Source organism: Pygoscelis adeliae, unplaced genomic scaffold (assembly GCF_000699105.1).
Source record: "Pygoscelis adeliae isolate BGI_AS28 unplaced genomic scaffold, ASM69910v1 Scaffold84, whole genome shotgun sequence".
Taxonomy (NCBI): domain Eukaryota; kingdom Metazoa; phylum Chordata; class Aves; order Sphenisciformes; family Spheniscidae; genus Pygoscelis; species Pygoscelis adeliae.
The window spans coordinates 4224522-4242509 of NW_008824754.1; the positions used below are offsets into that span (position 1 = coordinate 4224522).

Below are 17988 nucleotides of genomic sequence, written 5' to 3' on the forward strand. Positions count from 1 at the left end.
ATAACTCTTTGCAATAAGGGTTAATTTTTTTTTAACCTATTTTGTGTTGGACACAAGCAAGAGTTCTCTAAACAGAAATCTGTGCATGCAGTATACTGAACTATCCTTGCTCTTAGCTTGTGGTTATTTTAATCTACTTGATGAGACTTCTTTCCAGTCCTATTTAATATATTACATCAAATACTCCATTCGCTTCTGTTTACTTAATGAACTGGTTAACATTATTATTGTTAAAGAAAGTCCTTACATTGCATGAGTCCTGCAGCTCTCTTCTCTGGTACTATTATACACTTCATGTTGGACTTGATCTGCCCATACATATCCCCATCTTATGCTGGCACTTACACTACAAAATATAAATTACACAATCCAACCTCACAGCCACTGTACCTCTCGCCTTGCGTGTTACAATAAGCTAATCCTTCCTGGTGACTCTCAATTTTCCTATGGACGCAAATGAAAGATAGTTTCTAAGTAGCAACACTACTTTTAAGAAGAAATTCCTTTTAAATCCCAAAAGATGTGTGGAGACGCTGATCGCATTTTTGTGGTAGATAAACCTCTGCATTTTTCTGTAGCTTCCAATAAGTCTCAAATATACTGCACTTATAAAGTGGAATAATCTGTGTGCATGTGTTGGAGGTATGGCAATATAGAAAAAGTTACATTGTTTTTTAAGTCTATGCCAGTAATGGACTAAACCCAGTTTTTATACTTAAATCTGAGAATTAGATTTCTCCGTAAAACTTGGCACAGACATCATATGATTTCTCAAAGCCATGGTCTAGTCACGGCATTTCCAAATTCTGGCTCTGGTCAGATGTGGATTAAAGATTCTGGGACCCTGGGCTCCTTGCAGACAAACTCGGTGAAGAAATCCGCACTATATTAGATACTCAGAAAGGAGCTTTTATTTCAAATATTTCTTTGAAAGGAACTTTCTGCATGCTGGAGAGAGAAGCTTTTCCAGGCTACTTAACGTAAAAGGGGCAGCCTGTGGATTTGATGTGAATCCGGGAGCCAGGAGAGCTAGGTACTCTTGTCTCTAAAAATGGCTCACGGGATGGGTCTATGGTGTTGGTCCGAGGACTGTTTCACCGCAGGGTCTGCACAGACTGCACACAGGAGACCATTTGGAGTAGAGCATCCAAAGACTTTTGGTGGCTAGACTGTTTCAAGGACAGCTCCAGTAGGAATATGGATAAGACAGTCCGTATCTTCATCATCACTGATATGCTGGTTATGGGGCAACCCTCTTGGGCATGCTATAAAGAGATATTAATTCTTTAGTAACTTGAAAAAACCTGTTTAACTGTCCAAGGCTCAAGGAAAGACCACAAGGAGCTAGGAGGAAATGTGGACCCTTCTAGCAATGTACCTTGAGCTATCGTAGATGTTTGGAAAAGGGAGGAATTCACACTCCTGGCCACCTACGTGAGGGATTCAAACACAATCCCTAGCGGTGCTGCCCATCCTGTTTAAGATATTAAGAGCAGTAAGAGTGAGACAAAATCATGATAAGACTCGGCTGGTAATGTGGCAGGCATGGCAAGGAGGTGCAGAGGTGTGGGTAGGCTCCTGGAGAGCCATGCATGGCTTCAGGTCCTCTCTGTGGTGGCCAAGCTGGCTGTCCCAAATGGGCAAGAGGAGCCAAGATATGGGCCCGTCCACATCAGTAGGCACCAGGATACAGGCGTCCCTCCCTGGAGTGTAACACAGAGACAGGCCAGTCACAGTGGGGTGTCACCTGAAATAGATACAGTTTTGCCCAGGAGTCCAGGCATCAGAAATTCTGGATGCTGCCCCTGTCCCCCACAGTAGGAGCTGCAAGCTGTCCACGTCTCTGAGAAGCTTGTGTAACATGGGCAGTCAGCCAACCATCCAAATACCAGCATTTAACAGCTCGCTCTGTCTCACCTGCTTTGCCTGTGCATCATGTTTTATTTTTATAACTAGAATTTACAGTTTCACCCTGAGGCACCCACAAAAGTGCACAAACATATCAGAAGAAATCACGTTTACTGCAGCAGTACTAACTTCGGTAAATGGAGACGACAACCGCCTCTCCTCTCCCTGGATGTCCATCTCCTACAACGGAAGGCAAGACAGCCCCGCTAAAAGGGAAAGTCACATGAACCAACACAAATAGCAGCATTTCACACAAAGAACAGACTCAATCAGCAGCGCAAGGTACCTGGTGGGAGTGACATGCCCACTGTGTTGCCAATTACAACGTAACCTAACTGCATTGTGATGGAAAAGACAGGTTTTTTTTTTTTTCTTAGAACTGCTTTGGTAATAGGCAGTTTCTCTTAATAACAATGTGAAAGAAAATACTCTAGTGTAAGTGGTGTATAGCAATTGACTGTGTCCCCATCACTCTGTCTCAGCTGTTGATAAGGTTAGCAAAAGGATTTGATTGCTGTATCATTTAAAACAGCAACGTTGCATTTATTTGAGGAGACAGGAGCACGACGCAGCCCCAACAAGAGAAGTAGGCAGAAAGCAATGCAGAAATTAATTTTTTGCTGGGGCCACCATGACTTTTGTGCAGCATACAATATTTCCTTAAAAAAAAGGGGGGGAGGAGTTTATGTTTGCCCTCCCCAGACCCTAATGCTACTGCCTTGGCACCTAATGCAGAAATTCGGATGGCTGAATCTCACCCACAATTTTTGCACCTCCATTTGCAGCACCATGGCAGCGTCTCCAAACCGAGTAGCACCCAGTAGGCCACTTCTGCCTGCCTTGATCTGCTACTCTACTGGTGATTTCTATGTGCTGTTTTGCTCTGCGATGGGATCCTCAGGAATATTCTGGCCTTAGAGAGTATTTTCACTATTTGACCTACTTAATCAGAACCAGTTTTCAAACTCCATTTTTATTAACTTGAAAAAAAAAAGAAAGGTTTCAGACAAAGCTGATGGTAAACAGATGCTATTCAGCTAATAGCGCTTGGTTCTCTAGGTACTCAAACACAGGATGGGTCTGAAAAGAACAAAACCTTCCCAGTACTTGTTTTAATGAGTAGGCTTTCTTGCATTTGATCATCTGTTTTCTCAGAGGAAAATGTTAAGGAGGCTTGTGATTAGCCAGAGGCAATTCAATACCCAATATAATACAGACGTGGGGGAGTGAACTGCTGATGCTCCATGTCAAACAGTCCCATTCCCCTCCCTTCCCATCCTCAACTACTGTTGCAGCTGCAGCCAGCTACTGGATGTACACCCTGGAATCGTAAGATCAAAATAATTGAGAAACAATAACTTCTGTAGCTAAGCAAACCAAGGCAGCTTGCAGAGACTGTCAATCTCCACACTTACAAGCCCCAATCTATTTTCACCACCGTAGGCTGCCAGGTTAATTAAATGGGACTCCTCGTGGTGTCGGGAAGCAAGTCAAGCAGTAAGTGTTTGTAGAAACGGGCTTTAAAGTGAACAGCGTATGAGAAAAGGAAGAAATTTCCTGTGCACACATGTTTTTGCACATTTCTTGCAAAATGCGTTATGCCTTGGCTGCTGCAGAGGTACAGTCCCTTCCTAAGTGGTGTCCTCGTTAGCCCTGGTGCAGTAACGCCTCTATTCCTCACATCTAGGTATGCCGGGATGAATCCTTAGCTCAAAGTGTTTTGTCATCACTGCTACTCCCTGACAAAAAGCCTGGTCCAGAGAAGTGCTGAACACCTTCAGCTTCCATGTCATTCAGGATAAGCCCTAAAAGTCTTCACATCTTTTTTTTTTTACAGCCGGTGAGCTAACGTTACTGTGTTTCCTCCTCTTTTATGACTCATAAAACCCACTCTCCCTTTAATGTAGTAGCAGCAGCATCCTCCTTCTTTGTGCCTGGAAAAAATGCATGATTACCACAATTAAGACAGCAGGATGACACCTGACCAGTCTATTTTTCACATTATGGTGAGAATGCTGCAGGGTTTTCCTAGACTTGATATCAGGAAGAGAAAAATGGCCAGTTTCAGCAGTTCCCATTTCCGTATCCAGTATCTCCTCACCTTGGCTCCTCTAGGAATGCAGAGCGCTAAAGATCCAAAGTCACACAAGTAGTTGTCTATTGCTATTATTAATCACATCAATTTTGTTAGCTGCCTGGTTCAGTGCAACTCTTAACACTTATCTGGCTTGCGTCACCCATTAATGATATTACACCCAAACTGAGGTGCATCCATCCTTCCCTGAGTATTTTTCACACCAGGCTCCTGTGGTTAGAAAAAGAGAATGATTACAAGGTTATTTAGGACATCTTTCAAGTCACATCACCCATTTTGTATCTTAAACTTGCAAAGCTGTGTAAAAGGGCAGTAGATTACCTGTTGCATCACTAAAATTGCCCAATACGTTCAGAATGGCGATAGGGAAAAGGCACAGCTAGATTTTCAGACTCGAGGTTAAGCTGCAGGAGTGTCTGTTGAGGTGGGAGGTCAATCTGATGGCTGAATTGAGCAGATCAGGTGTGAATGAGTCTAATCCACTTCTGTTCATCTTTAATACAAAGTAATTCTGGTGGAATTGCTATTGCCTGGACAGACACCTTCGCACTGCAGAGCTGAACCTGACTTAATAAATCATGATCCCTACAATATCCTTTAATGGTCACTTGTCCATAAAGTAAACAAGTTCTGAGGGCACGTCTTAAAGGGTCATCTTGATTCTTACCATGTTTAAGGTGGATTCCCTGTACCCTCCCATTACCTCCATCTCTGACTTCCCTAGAATAACCTCTTTTCTACATTCTTACTATTTAGACTACTTGTCTGGATATGAATATCCACTCTTCTCATTTACGGCACAGAACCACTTTGTACTACTAAGCAGACAGTAAACAAAATCCATCCTTTCTTCTCATATGGAAAAATAAAGAATTTAATGGAAAATTATGTCTTCTCTATAGGTTTCTGAGCAGTCTTACTGAATTTAGAATTAAAAAAAGATCTAATTCTCTATCATGTTTTATGTGAGTTCAGTTATTGCTGTGAAACCCTTTGGCATAATTCCTGTTCACCCATTTTACACTTTCCATAAGAGCTGTAATACTGTATATGTGCAAGAAAGAAAACCCTGGCTGTTTTTAATGCTTCGTTCCTTTCAAAATAAGTATAGAGGCTCAGCAAAAATGGCTATCAGACCCCAAGTATCAATGGCCATTCTTTATGCTAATCTTTCCATTTCCTGCTATTACCAGTTCCAGGGTCAGCAGTTAAAAAAAAAATATCCTGAACTATTGTAAAATCATCTGTCATTTTATTTTCTCCCCCAGCTCTCTTAAAGAGTGTCTGCAATGAATTACCTCCGTGTCTGAAATGAATTACTACTCCATCCCACACAAACACACCATCATTACCTGCCCCAAGCAAGGTCTGGAACTATATTGCTCTTGTATGTTAAACAATAGTCAAGCAATGGTGAGATGCAATTGATTATGTGAAATGTTAGAAAGCTTTAGTAAATCAGCTTCTCTGAAGTCATCTGGGCTTTAGGTGTAGCTGGTTTTGGTTTAAAAGGTTATTACAATTTCTTTCTGCTTCTTTCTTTCTCTTTCTTTCTTTCTTTCTTTCTTTTTCTTTCTTTTTCTTTCTTTCTTTTTCTTTCTTTCTTTCTTTTCTTTCTTTCTTGCTTTTTTCTTTCTTTCTTTTTCTTTCTTTTTCTTTCTTTCTTTCTTGCTTTTTCTTTCTATTTCTTTTTCTTTCTCTTTCTTTCTCTTTTTATTTATTTATTTATTTATTTATTCTTTCTTTCTTTCTTTCTTTCTTTCTTTCTTTCTTTCTTTCTTTCTTTCTTTCTTTCTCTTTCTTTCTTTCTTTCTTTCTTTCTTCTTTCCTTTCTTTCCTTTCTTTCTTTTTCTTCCTCTTCTTCCTTCCCTCCCTCCCTCCCTCCCTCCCTCCCTCCTTCCCTCCCTCCCTTCTTCCTTCCTTCCTTCCTTTTCTTCCCCTCCCTCCTTCCCTTCTCTCTTTTTTCCTCTTGGAAAAATTATCTTGATGATGACACTGCAAAAAGGAAATTGGCCAAATCTTTGAGAACCACACCCTGTCATTCATGAGACCCAACGATACCTACGGGCTCACCGAGTCCAGACTCGTGCTATAGACAGGAATAAACTCTGTCTTGAAGCCAGATCGGTGCCTCGCTCCCATTGCTTTTACTGGAAACAGTTGCTTCATTCTTCAGACGCTTAGAAATGTTCATCTCATTTTCAGCCTCAAATTATTCACACCATTTTATACTAATTTGCTCCAGTGCCAAAAATTTATTTTAGCTCAGTTGTTTTTCTCTCTTGCCAGTGTTTACCCGCTTGAAATATTACATATTCCCTGTCTGCCTTCGTTTTCCTGTATTAGGCAAAGCAAGTTAGCTTAACAGGTAGTTCTTTTCTTTGGGTTTTTGTTTGTTTGTTTGTTTAGGAGTGCCTTATTGTCCTTTAGCTTTATTTGATTTGGAGCAAACTTACCTAAATCAGAGCAAGCCACCCATCATGGCTTGTCATTCAAGTAATGTCACATGGACAAAACTGTATTCTAGACGTAATGCTCCCCACTACATTGCAATTAAAACACCACTAAACTACTACTTGCAATTAAAATACCCCTTTCCTATAACAACAAGCAGCCTAGCAAGCGTTAAAAGGTTAGGGAGGAAGACAGACTGGCACATCTCTTCAATTTTTAGCACGTAGCTGACTAAGGAAGGTTAGGTTCAGGTTTATATCATATTTCAAACCAACCTTCAGTCCAACCAGATTCCCAGCACCATTATACAAGCCATAAACAACATCCATACATTTCCATTTTTCTATCAAAACCCATGTATACTGATGTCGGTGCAACGCGATCCCACAGACATACCCTTTACAGAGATCACAATGGAAACAGGCTTAGTGTGGGATTATCTTTTAATGTAGTGGTGCCCAGGCACTTTGTTTCCCACTGTTTCGACTCTCATTTCATTTTTCTGCTCAGGTGTTGCTTCTATTTAGAGGTATCGAGTTAGTCTGAGGAGAAACTATGCTGGAGCATAGTATAAATAAGAATAATCTCTCCTAGAGCTGCTGTATGAGGCACATAAATCATGCCAAGAAGAGGTGAAGGCTGAGCTGTGCTGGTGTTATTTCCACTCCGGTATCAGGCAAGGAATGCACGGAAATGAAAGAGGAATGCATAGCAGGGCCGCGTTTTGTACTGCAGCACCTTTCTGGACGACACAAATGAGAAAGTCGGTGGAGCTGCAGCATTGTATCAGTATAATGGAGGTCAGGATCCAGAGCAGCAGCACTGTATCTATTATTGGGAAATAACAGATACACACAAAGGAATGATCAGGCAGTGCTTTGCCCTGCAGATCTCTTACTGGTTTCAGTGTGTATTTGGATCAAAGGGCAAAACCCGCTTTTCAAGCGGTGTCCAGGTAAATGTGTTGGGTTAGAGATTTGGGTCTGATGTGCAGCGAGATGTCTAAGGCAGGTTTCAAAAGCCTGTATGATGACCACTGCAGGCATGGGGAAAAGAAAGATTTGCAGTGTGGTCCTCCTCTATCCTGCGATGTTTCCACATTCTAGCTGCATGTGTAGTGCAGCTCAAAAAAGAGCTTGTGGAGTTGTGTCATTTGACCAGCTGAAAAGCAAATAGGTGGAGATCCTGGTTCAAACGCAGATCCAGAATTCTTTTGAATGCTTCAAAATTTTTCACGGGCTTTATCCTTAGCCCACACCTGCAACTAAAGGAAGCCATCACCATCTCCGTATCTGAAGCATACTGTACAGTGAGGTGAGGGGAGTTGCCAAGGTTTTGCACAGAAAAGGGTGAAAATTCACTGCTTTTGGGTCATTGCTTGAACTACAAATAGAAAGGATCCCTGAAACATCCTAAGACAGCCACACATCCAGCCACTGATCTGTTTTATACAAAGGAGGCAATGGCACCAGCAGTGTTGAAAACACAAAATGCTCCCATTAAAACGGAGAAGCTCTTTGCTGAGTTCAGCTGCTTCGCTGTGTGCATAAAGGAGCTGAGAGCTGGTGAAGGACAGGGTGAGGCCGGTCGTGCATGGTATGAACGTACAGATCTTTTCAATCATTAGCCAGAAACAATAATTATGCCTTAAGAACAAAAGCCTGAAACAAGACCTGAACGGTGCAGGGGTTGTGCAGGGTTATCATATTAAGTATCTTCACCGGTGTATTTCTAAGCCAGGGGAAAGCCTTTTATACAGCTGTGGCTGAGCCCTCACTTTATAACTCAACTTTAGATTTCATCAGTGATTTATCAGTGACAAATCGAGTGTCTCCCAAAGAGTTCTGTTAAACCACTAAGCACTAGGAATTGCATCAGATCAGCAAACACGAACAAGAAGCAGAGCCTGTCCACGGAGCGGTGAATTACTTGGCAAGGGCTCAATCGCTTGGGGTGATTCCAGTGTTTTTAACAGCAGAAGAGCGGCGATGCTCTCCACTTCCAGTCTGCATACCCCATGCAATGCTTAGCACCTTACTCCTTCTGATCAGCCCCCAACACTGCTTCCATGCCCTTCACCCTGCTACAAAACCTGCCTTCATTATTTATTGTTTGCAAGAGAAAAACAGCTCTCTGCAAAATAGCCATCGGGGAGTGGGAATTTTTACAGCTGGCTGCAGATTTTTTTTAATGCTCTTTATCATCCCTATTTATTGTCACCTCTTCACACAGCTCCAGAGTCTGTCTGTTTGTCTCTCTGTTTACTTTAGGTATATTAATCTTGCACCGAATAAATGTGCAAAGGGCTAGTTGCAAACCGGTTTCCTAGGCTGGAGTTTACGGTGATCTGGCCCCTATCCAAAACGTCTGTCCTGGCCCATTTGCAGCATTGCGTGGCCAGCGTTCAGACGCGCTGCAGGGCCCTTAATGCCGTTGGCCACGGCTCTCAGCAGCTTTCATCTCAATAATGCAGCAGAGCCCTGAGTCAAGAGGCCGCCGACACGGTCTGTGCCGATCGTGAGGTTTTTTGGAGGACGTGGGCACACAGTCAAACCTCACTGAATTGGTATAGTCTGATGAGTTACCACTGTGCAGCTGGGGCACCGTTGTCTTAGCTCACTCTCTGCAAAACAGAGGAATTTAGCGTAAGGAAAGAATTGCAAAGCAACATTTTCCATCTCACAATTAGGCACGTACCTCTAGACAGGAGCAGATTTACCAGGGAGGCAGTATCACGAGTGCATTTCTGTCCCTCTCAGCATCAGTCAATGTGCAATGCACTTCTGCATCATACAACATTGTCCCCTCCAGACACACAGGACCTGCACCCACCCTTTGAGTTACAACGGCTCAGCTGATGGCATGCTATTAGGCATCCGTAACTCAGCTGCATTTGACTGTGTGTCCTTTCCTAAAGACAGTCCTACAGTCACTGTGGATTCATTCCCCAAAGCAGTCATTTTTTCTTTATGAATGGCATAAGTCATTAGGGCTGCTGTCCCTCAGAGGGACTCTTGTCCTCTTTCCCCTGTGCAAACTTCTGACAGATGCTAAGGAGGGCAACAGGATGGTTAAGGAAGTCTTTGAGAAGGACAAAGAAGGGTTTGCACTCAAGAAAAAAGCAAAATTTGGAAAAAAAGGAGGAGTATCTCAGAGAAGGTGATTGGGAAGCTTCTTTCAAGCTCAGCAAATCACTTTCTCACTGAAGCAAAGGCTGTGGTTACTCCGATGGCACCTCTGTGGATATTGAGTCTGGGACATCCGCGCTAAATCTACTTAGAATACAGTAAGGCAATGGTACTTCCAATCGTTTCGTACAACAGCAGTATCCTCTGAATTGTCTGCTGTTTCTGCCTTAATCAATAAAGGCCATTAGAAGCTCACTTTTCTGCTAATACTACTCTGAATACATCTTGTTGGGAGGTATTTTTTATGACATTAAAAGACACAGTGCATTGATTTCTCGTGAGACATACAGCTTAGGTTTTTTTCTCATCCCATCACATAACACAATTTCCTTGCTACGTTTCTAACTACTGGGACTTAATATTCACAGTCAATGAAACACCTTAGTAAGTCTTTTATTTTTTTTACAGAGAAATGAAAGCAAATGCCTTTAAAATATTCATGGAGATATATATACAGCTGATACGATGATGTATAGCCATCATACACACACACACACACACACATATACATATATATCTATGTCTATATAAAACCCCAGCATTACTCGATTATTGTTCTTTAAAGAAAATGGGTCCTAAATGTTCTCCTGAAAAGCATCCAACAGAAACTCCTGGAGTGAAGTTCTCTGATTGACTATATATTGCGTACAGTAGAGTATGGTATTTTTAAAACCTTTGTCCCTCCATAGCAAGTTGGACAGCATTTCTGAGAGGATGAGTCCAGATCTCAGGACTCGAACAAACTTTGCCAACAAGTCTCTGAGATCTGGAGTTAAGCTGGCAGGTTCTTAACTCCTGTCTTCCTACTGTGGGATTGACAAAATAGTCCACAAACCAACTTAACGTGCTCAGGCCACCCCAAACAGAGCTTAATTCAAAATCATAGAATCACAGAGTGGTTGAGGTTGGAAGGGACCTCTGCAGATCACCTGGTCCAAGTCCCCTGCTCAAGCTGGGCCACCTAGAGCCGGTTGCCCAGGACCGTGACCAGATGGCTTCCGAATATCTCCAAGGATGGAGATTCCACAATCTCTCTGGGCAACCTGTTCCAGCACTTGGTCAACTTCCCAGTAGAAAAGCGTTTCCCTCCTTAACAGCTTCCATAGCCTACTGTCAGTCTTCTGAGTTCTCCAGTTCCTCATGCATTTAAAAATAGCATCAGAGTTGGCCTTGAATGCCAGAGAAGACCATAAAAAAGGCATCAGGTTAAAGATTCTCAAGTCGCTTAGAGTAGGATCCATCTCAGGCAACTTTAGCCAGGCAGAACTGAGTCATTAGATCCAAGCTGGTCCTCTAGGCAGTCCTGGTATTCAGCAGAAAGAGATCAGTATCTCTAGAGGGTGATTTATGCCACCAAAACAAGTGCCTCAGGGAACAACTCACACTCCAAAGGTGCTACAGTATTTCTATTCTTATTATTACAGGCAGTGCCTTGCTGCTGAGACTAGAGAGCTAAAATCAAGTGCACTGGATGTCTCTCCTAACAGAGAGGTGCTCATTCGCTGCTATTGGAAATGGAGCTGATGCTGGTCGCAGAAAGGGAAGCTACTTACTCGAGCTTAGGGGACTGGAGGGCTGAACATCTTCTGCTTGTTTCTTTAAAAAAGAAAATGGGATCTCTGAATGGTGGACCAACGAACATTTCTCAGTTTGCTAGAATTGGAAATAGTGTTATAACAGTGTTATAAAAGATTCCAAATAAGCCATAGGTACACGATGGAACAGATGTAAACATGCTTTTCCAGTCTGCTAGTCTTTTCCAGTCTACTTTGAACTTAACAATAAAGTGGATAAAGAGACAGTTAATTGTATTTAATGCGGACTTCAAAAAAAAGACTTTGACAGAAGATATTAAGGAAAAGGAGTATGAATGGACTCTATTTAATACGCCCTTTACTGACTTGGAAAAGCAGTGAAGAGGGAAGGGGCAACACTGGCAGATGGCACAAAAGCAGTGACAGGACTAGAGGAGGCTAAGGAGGAAATCCAGAGCCATCTCCCAACGCAAGGGAACAACTGAACCGTCGTCGGGGGAAACGCAGATGGGAAAATCAGAGGTGAAAATACACAGGTTGGAGGGTCAAGCACATTGCTAGATTCTGGAGGATTTTAGGGGATAATTGGTTGGTCACTATGAACAACAGTTCAGGGAAATCCTGCGCTCAGTGCAGAACTGTGTTTATGAAAATAAATACATTGCTAGAATATTAAAACTGGATTTTAAGAATAATACCACAAATGGCCTGATGGCACACCTGGCCATGCTGGCAGGCGCTTAGTAGGAATACAGCGATTGGTTCAGGGCATTCCGAATCAGACCTTCAGAAATCAGATTTTGGTGCCAAAGTCATTATAGTTTTTAAATAAAATAGAGCAGAATAAAACAGATCTAAATAAATAACTCATTTTATATTTAAAGAAATAGAAGGATTTCAGGGTGGAAGAAGTCTCCCATAGCACAGAAAATTTTAGGAAGAATGCAAAGGCAAGAGAGAGACAGAAAAAAGCAGGAACAGCTAGTTTAAAGAAAAGGTGAATAAAAAGGTGTTTCATGGAAGTATATTACATCCTGAGTACTACAGAGAAAGTAAATTGGCAGCCTTATTTACTCCCACTCATAAAATCAAAACAAGAACCATTCAGTGCAACTGAAGGGCAGTAAGTTTAGAAGTGATAAAAGGCATACTTCTAAAGACAATTTAACCTGTAAAATTCACTGCAACACGGTATCGTTAAGCTAAAACTTAATCAGATTTGAAAAAGGAACAGGTATTTATATGAATAGAGAATATAACCAAGGTCACGTTAGACAGGAGCTAATAGAAATCCTTCAGGCTTTAAGCAAAAAAGCTCTATTTTCTGCCAGAGGTTAGGATGAGCCTTCCTCTATGGGAAGGTTGTTCCATAATTGGTCATGAAAGGTTTCTTACATTTTCCTGTGATGTACCAAAACATATAGTATTAGTCACTGTCAGAGAAAGAATACTGGATTATATGGACCATTGATCTGACCCAGCATGGCAATTTTTATGGTCCTGCGAGCAAAATCCAATGGATTTGCAAGGAGGCCTTAACAGAATAACAGCTTCAGTTTGAATTTTTCTTACAGCTGCAGAGGTCATAGAAAGAGCAACTAAATTTCTGGCAATGACATATCTCTGCAGGCAGGCGTAGTAGCAGTGCAGGTATCTAATGCTTTTATGCCATTTGCTAAGGATTATACAGCGGTAATCTTTCCCATTAACACTTTGTCTCATTCTGTGTTGAAGATCCCATAATCTCCTCCCTCCCTCCCTCCACCCCCTCAAAATGTACCAAGACAAAAAATAAATACTGGGTGCATGGACAAAAACTTAATAACTGAGATTAATGATCAAAGTACAGGCCTACTTCCTATTAATCTCACGTAACTTTTCAAATCAGCCTATCCTCCCAGAAGTTGAATTACATCAGCTGTGGTTTTCTTTCCTTTTCTTTCATTTTCTTTCTTTCTTTCTGTCTTTGCTGCCTTGTTTTCCACCTGTTCTTGATTCTCTGCTCCAAGGAAACGCATGCCTCTGTCACTTCCAAGTCCCCCTCCTGCACTGCTGGTCAGTGACCATCTATAGTGTTAGTGGGGTGTGAGATGAGATGCTTATCAACCCATTTTCCTTCCATCTCCGGGAGACACTTGTTTGACAGGACAGCATTTCTGAATGCATCCTCACAAAAGGCAATAGCTGGCAGGTTTTAATTTTTCCTCTGATTCTAAACTAAGCAAAACTGAGTACCGTACTCTGTTCCTCGGTACAAGGGCAATCAAACAGTTTGGTGAAAATTGCTTTAGAGATGGTACATGCTTATCTTTTGTTAACAAGGCAGTGGCTACCAACTTTCAGGAAAATGCTGCCTATCAGCAGGTATTTTTTCAGTGAGCTGGGTCAGAACCAACAAATATTTTTACTTCATTGTAAACAAGTGGACACACTCTGGGCATCAAGAAATAAGTAAGGAAGCATCTACCGGAAAGCTGCATGGATGAAGGAGGATGGATTTGGCCCCAGACACAGCCTTGGGAGCTGGGCTGACACAGCGGGGTCAAACCACAAGCACCGTGAGCCCAAGCCACAGCGACATTAAGCAGGAACCGCACGTGAACGGGAGCTTGCACCCTCTTTTACTTTCCACGTGAGCACAGCCACAATGTGTTTATACCGAAACTTGGTAGAGATTCCTTGAAATTATAAGTATTGGAGGTGAACTTAATCCAGCCAATATATTGCTGGCAGCATTTCATTTTTTCTAAGTACCAGCTTTCCTTTTACAGGATCTCATAAAAACAAAACAGTATGTTGCTCTCTTATAGATAACCTAAGAGCAGCAGTTGGTGAAGCAGCCCCAGTGTCCAGAGCTACGTTATATCTTTGATGTCTGGTTCTGCAGCAAAAATATTTCGGCAGAGCAAGACATAATGAAAGTTTAAGAGCTTGTTAAGGAACTGACTATTACAAAGAGCCATGCTCATTTTGACTCTATTAGAAACACAGGAAAAATAATTTGTCACTTTCCCGTGACTAGAAGGATCTCAGAGGGAATCTCAGGTAAGACATCAACATTGTTGGTGATTACTTAGCCTTTTTTCATTACAGTTTATAAAGCCCTGAATAAGAAACCAGTTTATACTGGCATTCCAATCCTGCAAATGTGTCTTTACAAGACCCAGCTGTGGGAAGGACATTTATTTCCACTTTATAGATGAGGCAAGTGGATCATAGATGACTGGTGACTTGCACAAGTTCACGCTGAAAGGGTTTTGGTGCACTGTGGATGATACTGTAACAATACCAATAATAATTCTAGTAAATAGAAATCCTGGGTTCCCTTTCCGGGTCATAGCGTGGAGATTTTTCCTATTCTTTCTCAGCTGTTTCTATTCGGTTTCTACTTTAGTTTCCTAAACTGAGAATAATGTAGGTGAAAAAAGTCTTCTTTCTTTGGGATCTAAAAACTTTTCAGAAATATACAGCTACCAGATGATGTTCCTATCTGAATGATATTTAATACATTTGTTCTGCTGTAATTGAGAACATAGTCACGCTGGAGGATAAATTCCAGCGATAACATTGCAACCGTTTGAGTGTTTTCTCCATTATGTGTCTTTACAGCAGAGATAACCTTTTGTTTATTGAAATATAATTGCATAGGGAGATAGTTGTTTTAAAACAGAATTAACAATACTAGCTGAACATTTTGTAGGAACTTTCCATAATAACCTGTTTTTATGTCAGCTTCTCTAGAGCACAGCATCACTCGTACTATAAAATTAATTGAAAATCAAAAACTGAACAACAGGAGATCTTTACTTTTCTTATAGCGCATTCCTGGAATTATCTGCAGTATAGAAACTCCATTTAAATGTCAGTGATTTCTCTGTCAGCAATTACCCCACAGCAATATTAGAAAAGGATTCTCCCACACTTCCCTCACCCCATATATTGATATAGGAAGATATTGATATAGATGTGGCAACTGTGTATCGATAGATCTGTTGTTGTGTACGGATAAATTTTCAGAATTATCATAATATAGGCAGCATGTGCCACTGCAATTGTTTACTTGCAAATCTTCAACCAATCCTTTCCCCAGCTTATTATTACATTAATTAAAGTATTAATATATTATTATTAAATTTAAATGCTGATGTAAACTTGTTTTACTTTACTACATTGGAGAGCAGAACATGACCCTCCATATTCCTCTTCCCCAAGTAAGCTTGCATTCTGCTACTGCTAAGTTTCTGCACAAATATATTCACAGCCGGACATGAAATACCTCTAATCCCCGAGGCTGCCCTCAAGAGTAAACCTGCGTGCTGTAACTGACAGCAAACCTGCAAGCACAGCCGCGGGCCTGGCCACGGTCTCCCCTTTGGGTTTGCGGGATGCTGGCATGCCCTTTGCCTTTCATTCACCAGCGGTTAATTGCAGTATAGACACGTGTTTGAGCTTGGTACACGTGAGGAACCTCCCTGGAGAGTGCAACCATGGGATCAGAGCAGCGTGATCCGAGGGAACAGTGTGGCTACCTGGGGGAGAGGACTGCTGCCTGAACCCACCTGCCGCTGCTGTATTTTAGCTGTGACAGCCAGAGAGACAAGGCCAATGCTATTGACTGTACCACAGCATGACCGAGTTGTAACAGTGCCCACAAGGTCCACTTCTAAGTGGAGTCCACTTCTAAGTCCACTTCTAAGTGGGCCTTGGACTGCAGGCAGCCCAGTTCCCAAAAAAGGTCAGGTCCTGGTGTCTGACCGCCTGAAGACCCTTCCTTTCATGGGGAGACCCTTCTCTTTCTAGCATGGGCTCTCCGTCATCATTTATCCAGGCTTTTCTCCAGCCATCCCTTCAGACAAGGTTCCAGCCACTGCCCTCTTCATGAACTGCTGTCCTCGCGCTTTGTCCTGCCCTTTCTGTTCATGGTGGTGTTGCCAGGCTCTGCCTACTGGGCTAGCAGCAATTCCTCCCCTTCCTCTGGTGAGGAACTTTAGCAGAGATCTCTCTGCTGAGGGCAGCAATGCTGCTGCTGAGTTCCCTTTGGTAGAAAAGCTTCTAAGGGACAGAATAATAGTTAAATTATTACTTTTTGCCTGATTTTGAGCTGACCTATTTCAGTAACACAGTGAGCAGCACCATGCCACAGAGAGCATCCCCGCTGCAGCCAACGGAGACAGTGAACCGTGACGCAGAAACAGGACCCAGGCAGAGCCTGGCCAGAGCTTGGCACAGCCTCTTTCACAGCTACCGAAACCATACGGTACAGCTTCACCTTCAGGCTGCTCGTGTGAGCCATCAGTCACCACAGGAGTAAGAGGTTTCTTACGTGGCCACTGTTCATCCCGGTTGCCAAGGGTATTTGACGGGGACGGGTCCCAATCCTTTGCAGTGGTGATTTCCTCTCCCAGTCCAGCATTATTCAGGGTTGGGGGTTAGCTGTCAGTAGGCTGTTGGGGGAGTTTATTTTCCTTTGAGTCAGGCATCACTAACCAGACCTAGCACTTCCTCTCAGACTTTATTAAACAGAAATCTCTAATCCAGAAAACATTTCCAATATTAAGACTAATTGAGTGTCATAATGTCAGCCAAGATAAATAAGGCACAAAAGGAAAGAAATAAGCTCTGGGAGTGGAACGTGCTTTATTGAACACATATCTGCTACTCAGACCCACGGCTGTCACTCAGGACGACATCATCCAGTAAACCTGATCAAACAAATCCCCACTGAACTGATAAAGCAGAGCAACTCTTCAGGTGGCTTAGCTGTCGCTTGAAAACCAGCTTGCAAGCCTGTGGGCTGACACTTGCGCTGGAAGGCAGCAACGGTTTGAAGCTCACAGATGCAGTCTCCTCTGGACTTCAGAAGGAGCAAGGTCAGATCCTGAGAGCTCTCTCCCACTCCCTTGTTTTACCTTGCAAAGGAAAAGAAGTCTCTTCAGTTTTATTTCTTCACTTTTTAAAGGGCTGCATAAAATTCAGGCAAAAAGTGAGTGATTTCCATCCCAGGTATGGCTATGTCATCTCAGTCCGTGCAGAGCTGGAGTTTTAAAACTCTGCTAATGCAAGTGTTGACTTGTAGTGTGTACAAATATCCTGTTTGCTTAATTTCTTTTTTTTTTTTTTGGCTACCTGTTTAGTATTAAAAAGAAAAGAGAAAAGAAAACTTTCAAAAAAAATTGCTTCAGAAATGTTATTTAGTCATTCTTAAAGAAACCACAGCTATATGTATCTTCAATCTGGCTTTTTCTGCCTTTCCTTATCTTAAAAATATCTTATGCGGTACTATAAATAACGAGCAGAAGGAAAGTGATGCTTCATGCAGGAGGGGAAAAACAGCAGTGGTTGTCCTTAATCATGTTCAAACACAAATCTCGAGACTGAATGAATGTCCCTCCATGCATTTGCAGGCTGAACAGGATAGACCGAGTCCACAGGGATTTGCGTTTCAGACCTTGGTGTCAGTGTGCATTACTGTGGGCTTTGAAAGATGCTCTTAAAATGTTTCTAAATAACCAAATGGAGCAACTCTCTCCAGCGTGATAATCTGTGCTGTTACTACCGCAAGCTCTGGGGGCAGGGAAAAAGGTAAGAGAGCAGAGCTCTCTTCCAGCTGTGCCCCAGAAATCCTTTGCAACAGTAAGCAATTAACATCAAGTTTGATCTTTCACAGTATCAGGAAGGCAGATCACGGTGTAACATCTGCACCTGGTTTGGATGTGCAGTGCCTGCACATTTTGCATCCAAACAAGAGGGACAATTGCTTTTGAAGTCAGTGGCCAAAACAAATAGCATTAAGGTATTATGCAGGGTT

At 42.3% G+C, this 17988-nt stretch overlaps 1 protein-coding gene across 1 annotated transcript in view; it reads left to right on the top strand.

Annotated features, from left to right (window-relative positions):
- Positions 1–17988, top strand: part of TENM4 (teneurin transmembrane protein 4) — a 619397-nt gene that overhangs the window by 306608 nt on the left and 294801 nt on the right. The window lies entirely within an intron of this gene.